The sequence below is a fragment of the Cervus canadensis genome, chromosome 9 (assembly GCF_019320065.1).
Source record: "Cervus canadensis isolate Bull #8, Minnesota chromosome 9, ASM1932006v1, whole genome shotgun sequence".
In the NCBI taxonomy this organism is placed as follows: domain Eukaryota; kingdom Metazoa; phylum Chordata; class Mammalia; order Artiodactyla; family Cervidae; genus Cervus; species Cervus canadensis.
In genome coordinates, this window is record NC_057394.1 from 80,711,608 (window position 1) to 80,721,105 (window position 9,498).

General features: G+C 47.7%; 1 non-coding gene across 1 annotated transcript; it reads left to right on the plus strand.

Moving 5' to 3' along the window:
* Positions 1–2,268: 2,268 nt before the first annotated feature.
* On the plus strand, positions 2,269–2,341 carry TRNAG-CCC. The gene has a single exon. It is a non-coding gene; the product is annotated as a tRNA-Gly (tRNA).
* Positions 2,342–9,498: the final 7,157 nt, after the last annotated feature.

Consider the following 9,498-nt stretch of genomic DNA (forward strand, 5'->3'; position numbering starts at 1 on the left):
AAGACAGGCCTTGATATTTACCTACCGGTCTTTCTCTTTTCCCTTTTCCCCAAGAGGGGAAAACCCCCACTTTAGCCAAAATGGTAGAGAACTCTCCAGACTGGCTGGCGTGGCAGGGGTGGGCAGGGTGGTGATGGTGGTGGCAATTCAGGGCTGATGCTTTAAACGCTAAAGCCATTTAAACAAAGCACAACAAAACCCTCTTTAATCTGGTCTTCAACCCAGAAACCAACAAACCTGTTTTTAGAAAATCGAGCCCGTGGAATTCCCACCTGTAGGCATTTCTTTAGATTCCCAGGGCTGCCATAGTAAAGCACCACAGACTGGGCGGCTCAGAATGACAGGAATGGTTGTCTCCCAGTCCTGGAGGCTGGAAGTTTAAGATCAAGGTGCCAGCCGGGCCTTGATGCCCCTGAATCCTGCATCCCGTCTTCCGATGGCCTTAGGGCTCCTGGGCTTGTAGACGCCTGGCTCCCCTGTGTCTTCAGGTCATCTTCCGTCTGGGTGTCTGCACCCAAATGACCCATTTTCACGAGCACACAGTCACACTGGACTGGAGCCCACCCTCATGGCCTCATTTGAACTTGATCACCTCTGCAAAGGCCTCGTCTCCAAACAAGGTCACGTGCTGAGGTCCTGGGGGCTCAGCACTCCAGCGCATCTTTCTTGGGGGACACAGTTTAACATGTAGTGGGGCTTGGGGTCAGGGCGTGGATGGAGGCATGATACTCCGGCCTGACATGCTTTCACTGGAGGCTGTGGCCACCCCTAGAATGGACTCTGCACGTCTCCAGAAGCACCATCGAAGAGCCCAGGGGCTGACCATCTCCAACCCTCTCCCACAGGTTCTGTGCTTTCTTATTTTAAAAAATTGAAGCATAGTTGATTTACAATGTTGTGTTTATTTATTTTAAACTCTTGGCTGCCCCCCGTGACATGTTTGGGTTCTGGTTTCCCGACCAGGGATTGAACCCGCACCCTCTGCATTGGAAGGTGGAGCCCCAGCCCCTGGGCCTCCAGGGGAGTCCCCTCTCCCATAGGTTTTGAACTCAACCTGCAGAAGGTTTGTTTTTCCTTCCTAGGGAATCCAGCTTCAATTTTAAAAGAAAAACTAGTGGAAAAATGGGGTTCACATACCTTCTATTTAAAGGTGACATATTAAACACCAACTTTTTAATCTCCTTTTTCCTCCCACACCCTGCTAAGATGATAGTAAGGCAATGAGAATTATTCCTAAACTATTAATAATGCATATGACATTGCATATATGCAATATGCAATGCTTGTTGGAATAATGCAAATAACCATACGACACTCTGGAAATGGGAAAACTATGAAGAAGTAAAAGGATCGGGGGTTGCCAAGGGCTGCGGGGGGAGAGAGTTGAATGGGCAAGGCACAGGCGAGTTTTAGGGCAGCAATGTTGTATAGGACACCATATTAGTGAGTATGTGTCATTACCCATCTGTCCAAGTCCATAGCGTGTGTACCATGGAGAGTGCTCCCTGCTGTCTGACTATGGACTCCGGGTGATGAGGGCATGTGGATGTGGGATCGTGGATTGACCGGAACATCCCTCAGGTGGGGATGTTGATAGCCGGGAGATGGTTTACAAGAATTCTCTGCACCTCCTGCTCAATCCAACTGTGACTCTAAAACCACTGTAAAAATAGTTTCATTATTAAAAATATTAACCCCAAAAGACAAGCCATACAGAAAAGAGGGAAACTAAACGCTGTTTGGAAGATTCACAGGAGGTGGAGTAGTGGGATGAAGGAAGCCGGGGTGGGCAGGGCGGTGAGATGAACTCCCTCGCAGCCTCGGTGGACCCACGAAGCCCTGAAGGCTCGGCGGTCCCTGGGGTCCCCATGCACGCTGGCCATCATCCTGAGTTGGGGACTCTTTCCTTCCAGAGAGAAGCCCTCCGCTGGGCTGGCTGCAGCAAGGCATGACCAGCCCCCCAGGTGGGGAAGGAGGCTGGAGAAGGTACCGGGTCACCCACGTCATCCCGGCACTCAGGGTCACCTCACCCCACTCCAGGGGGCATCCCAGAGACCTCCCCTCTCCACCCGACCTTCCCAGGCCCTGCTGTTAGCCCGGCCCCCACCCAGCTGCCTGATGGACCCTCAGCGGGAATCACCTGCTCTTTCATCTGCTGGCCCCCCTCCCCCACCCCCTCCCTCTCCTTCATGCTGTGAGTAAATGACCACTGCCCTGTGTCAGAATCCACACACTTGTTTGGATGGTCGTCTAGAGTATTAAGAGACTTCCTTGCTGGTCCAGTGGCTAAGACGCTGCACTCCCAATGCAGGGGGCCCAGGTTTGATCCCTGGACAGGGAACTAGATCCCATATGCTGCAACTAAGACCTGGGACAGTCAAATATTTTGGAGAAAGAAATGGCAACCCACTCCAGTATTCTTGCCTGGCACATTCCATGGACGGAGGAGCCTGGTGGGCCATAGTCCATGGGGTCGCAAAGAGTCAGACACGACTCAGCGACTTCACCTTCTTTCTTTCCAGAGTATTATGTTTAGTGACATAAGTCAGAGAAAGACAAATACTCTATTATCATTAATATCCGGAATCTAAAAGATGAAAGGAAGGAATTATAAGGAAGCAGAAACTGGACTCAGAGGTAGAGAGCAAACTAGTGGTTACCAGTGGGGAGAGGGAAGTGGGGAGGAACAAATAGGGGCTGGGGATGAAGCGGTCCAAACTACTGTGTGTAAAATAAGTAGGTGACAGTGATAGACTGTACAGCACGGGGAAGTGATAACTTTAGACGGAGCATAATTTATCAGAATGCTGAATCACTATGTTGTACACCTGAAGTTAATACAATTTTGTAAGTCAGTTTATAAAAAGAAAAAATCAGTTATCAAAAACTCCTAACACTTGTAAAAAGCTGTATATTTGGAGACGTCTTACCTGTGGCTCCTTCCACTCCCACCCACCCCGTCCCCCCCACAGGTAACTGTTTTATGGGTCTTTCACGTCTCACCTGCCTCTCTTAGTTCCTTCCCAGGGAGGGAGGTTCATAGTGATGTGTTTATGCTTCCCCACTCTGCTAAGCTGGTTTCTTCTTATTTCATCTTTCAAATATTTCCTGAAATGTTGTTATCTACTCTCCCATTTTCTTCTCCTTGTGCATTTATACTTCAAAACTTTTCTTTATTGTCATTTTAGTGACCTCATGAAGGAATGAAGAAAAAGTCAGCAGAAGATTTCATTCCTGCCTGAACTCTCATGCTCTCTTTTAACCCTGAACAAATGGTCAAATAGAACTTAACTGGAAAAGAGGCAACGCTGATGTGTACAGTTTGCCACTTAAAAGGCTGACACTTACTGAACCATGGCCAGGCCCAAATACAGATCATGACCAGCTCACAGATTCCCCCACCCCACATTCCTGACCCTCCCCAGCCCCAGCCCCCGTGAGTGCATTGTAGGTTAATGACCATCACCAGGGGAAGCTGGCTGAAGGGTACGTGGGCCTCTGTCCCCTTCCTGCAATGTCATGTAAATATATAATCATCTCAAAAGAAGCCTGTATATATTCATAGATATGATGAATTACATGTGCATCAAAATGTGAACCAATTTCTATACTTTTTGTGACAATCACAGTCACACACCAGAAAAATTACTTGGAAAGGCACATGTCCACCATTTGCTAGCTGTTCAGAAAATATGGACATGGTACGTTTGTAAGAAAAACTGGCAGACTAGGGAAGGAAGAGAATTCAAACTCTGTGGACACTATTCGTATCTCCATTTTAGTGACAAGAAAAGAGAGGTGCTCTAAGATGCCCAGGGTCACACTGCTTGCATGGATGCCGCCTTGGTTCCTGTGCAGTCTGGTCTTACAGGGTGTCACTTCCCCAGAGACACTCACTGGTGACCCATCTAAACCACCTTTACACCTTCACGTTCTCCCGTCCTAGCCTGTTATTTTCCTCCAAAGTGGTTATTATCACCAACACTCTATTAAGCACTCACTCATGGTCTTCTTATCAGCCATCTTCTTCCCCTTACCCCCAGTTTGTAGACCCCATGAAGGGTTTTGTCTGCCTTATTGATCTTATTGATGCTGAAGCTCCAATACTTTGGCCAACTGATGCGAAGAGCCAATTCATTGGAAAATATCCTGATGCTGGGAAAGGTTGAAGGCAGGAGGAGAAGGAGGTGACAGAGCATGAGATGGTTGGATGGCATCACCGACTCAATGGACGTGAGTTTGAGCAAAGTCGGGGAGACAGTGAAGGACAGGTAAGCCTGGTGTGCTGCAGTTCATGGGGTCGCAGAGTCAGACACAACTGAGAGACTGAACAACAACAATTGATCTCTGATCCCCAGTGCCCATGAAAATGCCTGACACATAGTAGGCTTGCAAGAAATATGAGGTTAATGAAAAATAATCAATTTTTAAAACAAAGGAATGTGTATCATCCTTAAGAGAAAAATAGCTCTATACGAGTGCCCCAAATAGGATGCCTTCTCACTTGGCTTGATACCAGAAGCCAGGGAAAAGTCATTCTCCCTCATATGGATTTTTCCTGAAACCTTAGACTGGATGTGTATCAGAAAACCATCAAAATGCTTGTAGGCAACATAATATTAACAGGGCATCTAGCATTTCCTACCAGCTTCATGACCTTAAAAATTTAATAGTTGAATTTGTAAGTGTACCAATGGCTATGATGAAATGTACACCGTCACTGAAAATTCAGCGTTCCTGGTTGGTGTGTTCGAATCCCTTCCAACCTCTGTAGGCAGCTGCCCATGTTGTCTAGGTTTGTCTACAGCAGGGGCACTTTCAGCACATGCTGACCCCTTGACCCAAGCATGTAGACCAGTTAATTAAGACAATATTCCCCTAACTGTGGTCCATGGAGGAAAATATTTTCCTCAAAAAGAAATCCTTTATTTTCGTGAACTCGAAAAAGGTAATAGGACATCCCTTGTGGTCCAGTGGTTAAGACTTCTCCTCCCAATGCAGGGTGTGTGGGCGCGATCCCTGGTTGGGAAGCTAAGATCCTACAATGCCTAATAGCCAAAAATGCAAAATGTAAAACAGAAGCAATATTGTAACAGATTCAATAAAGACTTTAAAAATGGGCCACACTTAAAAAAAAAAACTTTAAAAAATTTTAAAAAGAAAAAAGATAACTGATATTGTCAGAGTTGGCCCAAGGGAGCCTGGGGCTGTGGTGCTGAGTCCCTGTGATAACTTGACACAGATGGGCATTTAGGTGTAATCAGTTTCCAAGCGTTAATAGTACTCAACTTTGAAGTCATTCTTTCCACACCCCAATCCTTCTGACACTCTCCCCTCACTGTGGGCTGAGAAAAATCATTCCCAAGCAGGAGAAGGAGAAGCATGGGCCCCCGGAAGCTCACCCCTCAGAGACAAATCTAGCTCGTGGGTAAGAGCAAGGACCCTCATTCTGTCTATTGGGATGGGTTGCTCAACATTTTTGTGCCTCCATTTCCTCAACTCTCAACTGGGGATACTCGTGGCACTTACCCAATAGGGGCGGAATGGGGGTTGAACAAGTTAATACATGCACATACCTGGTAATCGTTAACTCTTCCTGTCTCACTAGAACTTAAGCTTACTGAGGGCAAAGATGTGGTCTGTTTGGAGGACTGTAGGGCTCCAGTGCCTACTCAAGACTGACATGTGGTGAGCACTCACGAGAATATTTGTGGGACGAATGAATAAGAGAATGAATAACAAATTCTAGCATAGCATGGATCTGTGCAGTAGCACAGTAGAAAGGGTATCAACTGTATCTCTTGAAACAACGACGAGGACTTCATAGTTAATATCTGAATTTAAACAATCACAAAGGAAGAATCCTTTCTATGATTGGCCAGTTCCCATCTGATAGAAGGGAGTTAGCCCCCCACCCCCTGCCTCACCCTCCCCAGGATGGCACTGGATATGAAACAGCACATGGAAGGCAGAGCATCAGAGCCAGGGCAGCAGATAAGAACAGAGACTTTGGGGACTTCTCTGGTACTCTAGTGGTTAAGGATCAGCCTTCCAGTGTGGGGGAAGCAGGTTCGATTCCCTAGTTGGGGAACTAGGATCCCACATGAGGGGTAGCTAAGCCCACACACCACAACTCCTACCCCACACACTGCCACAAAGGCACAGCACAGCCAAAAAAATAAATAAATAAAATAACAGTGACCTTTCCTTGGTCACTCCTGAATAAAGATATCAATTCCCCAGGGAGGAGAGATTCAATGTTAAGAACAAAACAAGGTTCCAGTTTCCCAAACACTGGAGGACTACCAGCCAGCCGTGCCATCTCTTCCCCCAGCTCCAGCTTCAGCTGCCCCATCCCATGATTGTCCCACCCCTCACTGCCCTGACTCCTGACTCCTGGATACCTCCTGGTTGTCTTAACATGCAGTTCTGGTTGAGGACTCTGATGCTACCAACCAGCTCAGAGAACAGCAGGAGTTCTTGAAACCACACTTTGATTAGCACCACCTAACAAGAAGCAGCCGTGGCAGCAGCTACTTCACTCTGGGCGGACTCCTGGGAGACTCGCGAGTCTCTGCAGTACCGCGTCCTCCACTTGTGGCTCTCTTTGAAGTCAGGTAGCCGCCTCCCATGGGGAAGGCAATGGCACCCCACTCCAGTACTCTTGCCTGGAAAAGCCCATGGACCGAGGAGCCTGGTAGGCTGCGGTCCATGGGGTCACTAAGAGTCGGACACGACTGAGCGACTTCACTTTCACTTTTCACTTTGACTTTTCACTTTCATGCATTGGAGAAGGAAATGGCAACCCACTCCAGTGTTCTTGCCTGGAGAATCCCAGGGATGGGGGAGCCTGGTGGGCTGCCGTCTATGGGGTCGCACAGAGTCGGACACGACTGAGCGACTTAGCAGCAGCAGCAGCGACCGCCTCCCAGGTCTGGAGGAACAAACTGTCTCAGGGAGTCAGTGGAATATTTTTTCTTTGGAAAGTCACATTTGTATTTTCTGCTATAAAAATTTAATTATGGAACCACAAATGTAGAAATTATCCATCATTCTGCCAGTCTCCTGCCATCACTGTTTGTTTTTTTAAGTACATACTGATATTTTCTAAGGTCTTTTTTTTTTAGTTAAATTTAATGTATTTATTTTTCTATTTCTGGCTGTGCTAGGTCTTTGTTGGTGCCTGAGGGCTTTTCTCTAGTTGTGGGCAAGGGCAACTCTTCTTTGCAGTGCACGGGCTTCTCATTCCATGGCTTCCTGTTGAGGAGCACGGGCTCCAGGGTGAGTGGGCTCAGTAGTTATGGCACACGGGCTTAGCTGCTCTGTGGCATGTGGGATCTTCCCAGACCAGAGATTGAACCCATGTGCCCTGTATTGGCAGCTGGATTCTACCACTGGGCCACCAGGGAAGGCCCCATCACTGTTCATGTAGCAAAGTTGATGGTGGGTGTGTTCCCTATCTCCAGCTAGTACACAAACACTGTCAGTTTTACATCCTGAGTTTTTCTCTGTGAAGTCAGCATCTTCTTGTCATTTGTAATGGTTGAATAATATTCCCAACAGGGGGTTTATAGGGTTGGCATAACCATTCCCCTGTCCTTATTTAAAGTGTTTACTGTTTATATTAAACATATTAAAAAGCAGAGACACTACTTTGCCAAAAAGGTCCGTCTAGTCAACATATTAAAAAGCAGAGACATTACTTTGCCAAAAAGGTCCGTCTAGTCAAGGCTATGGTTTTTTCAGTAGTCATGTATGGATGTGAGAGTTGGACTATAAAGAAAACTGAGCACTGAAGAATTGATGCTTATGAACTGTGGTGTTGGAGAAGACTCTTGAGAGTCCCTTGGACTGCAAGGAGATCCAACCAGTCCATCCTAAAGGAAATCAACCCTGAATATTTATTGGAAGGACTGATGTTGAAGCTAAAACTCCAATACTTTGGCCACCTGATGCGAAGAGCTGACTCATTTGAAAAGACCCTGATGCTAGGAAAGATTGAAGGTGGGAGAAGGGGACGACAGAGGACGAGATGGTTGGATGGCATCACCAACTAAATGGACATGAGTTTGGGTAAACTCCGGGAGTTGGTGATGGACAGGGAGGCCTGGCATGCTGCAGTCCATGGGGTCGCAAAGAGTCGGACATGACTGAGTGACTGAACTGAACTGTTTTTTCACGCTAATAAGCAGTGCTGTCATAAGCACAGTCCTGAATGTAGATTTTTCAGGATTTGGGATTACTGACTTTGGCAAATTCCCAGAGACAGACTAGCTTGCACACTGGTGTGGGGAAGATGTTGACATTTTCATCAGGGACCAAACTGGCTAAGCTGTTTTGCCAGAAAATCAAGTTACCCGTTTCTAAGAAAGTCCTAACACAACTATTACTATTTTTTAAAAGTTTTAAAGCATATATTCTTAGGGAGGCTAATGATGAAGCAGAATTCAATGAACCCGGGAGCCATGCTTCTTGGCCCCGAGTCAGAGCAGATTCCTGCCCACCCTCTTGTTGTTGCTTAGTTGCTAAGCCATGTCTAACTCTTTGAGGCCCCATAGACTGCAGCCCACAAGGCTCCTCTGTCCATGGAATTTTCCCAGGCAAGAATACTGGAGTGGGTTGCCATGCCCTCCTCCAAGGATCTCCTCCTCCCAGGGATCAAACCTGTGTCCTGACTTGGAGGCGGATTCTTTACCACTGAGCCACAGGGGAAGCCCGTCTGCCCTCCTGTCTGACTAGTAAATGGAACAAGGTGAATGTGGTCCTTTCTCTCTTATCCCAGAAGCCCATCATCTGTATTTCCCATCAAGTTGCAGAGGAAGAGGGGGAGGGTCTATTTTGCCCTCCCTCCTCTTCATTATCAAAAGCCCATTTTCATGAGTGTCAGCATCACCGATGAAAGCCAGGGTTGCCTCCAGACCCACGCTGGCCTGGGGACCTCGCCACCCTTGCCCTGAATCACACCTTCTTCCCAGAGTTCAGCCCCTCCCCACCCCCCCAGCACTGGGGAGAAAAGCTGGGCTGCAGGAAAGCTGATTCCTCCAGTCCCAACACCAGGGATGGTTTTAATTACCTGGGAGCTCCTTCCCTTACCGGCTGTGGAAATAAAACAGGGTCAGGGAGGCTGGGGACCAGCTGTCACACCGTCTGTGCCTCTAAGGGTGGAAACGCAGTGTTTCCAACAAATGGGCTCTGTTCTTCCTGCCTGTCTGGCCCTTCATCTAGGGGTGTCTGACACCCCCTCCTCCAAAAATACCCCCCTTAGGGCCCTTGACATGCTTCCTTTGGCAGGTTATTTACTTTGGCAAGAGGAAATGGCATGGGTCACCCAGTTTGAAAGAGACAGGCAGGGTGGGCTGGACGTGGGACCCTCAGGAGCCAGAAACTTCAGTCCTCCTGCTGACTTACAGACCATGACAGTGCCTCTACGACGCTGGAAGCCTCCCTGCCTTCTGCTTTTCTGTCTTTGATTCAGGAGAAAAGAAGGCTGGGTGGGAA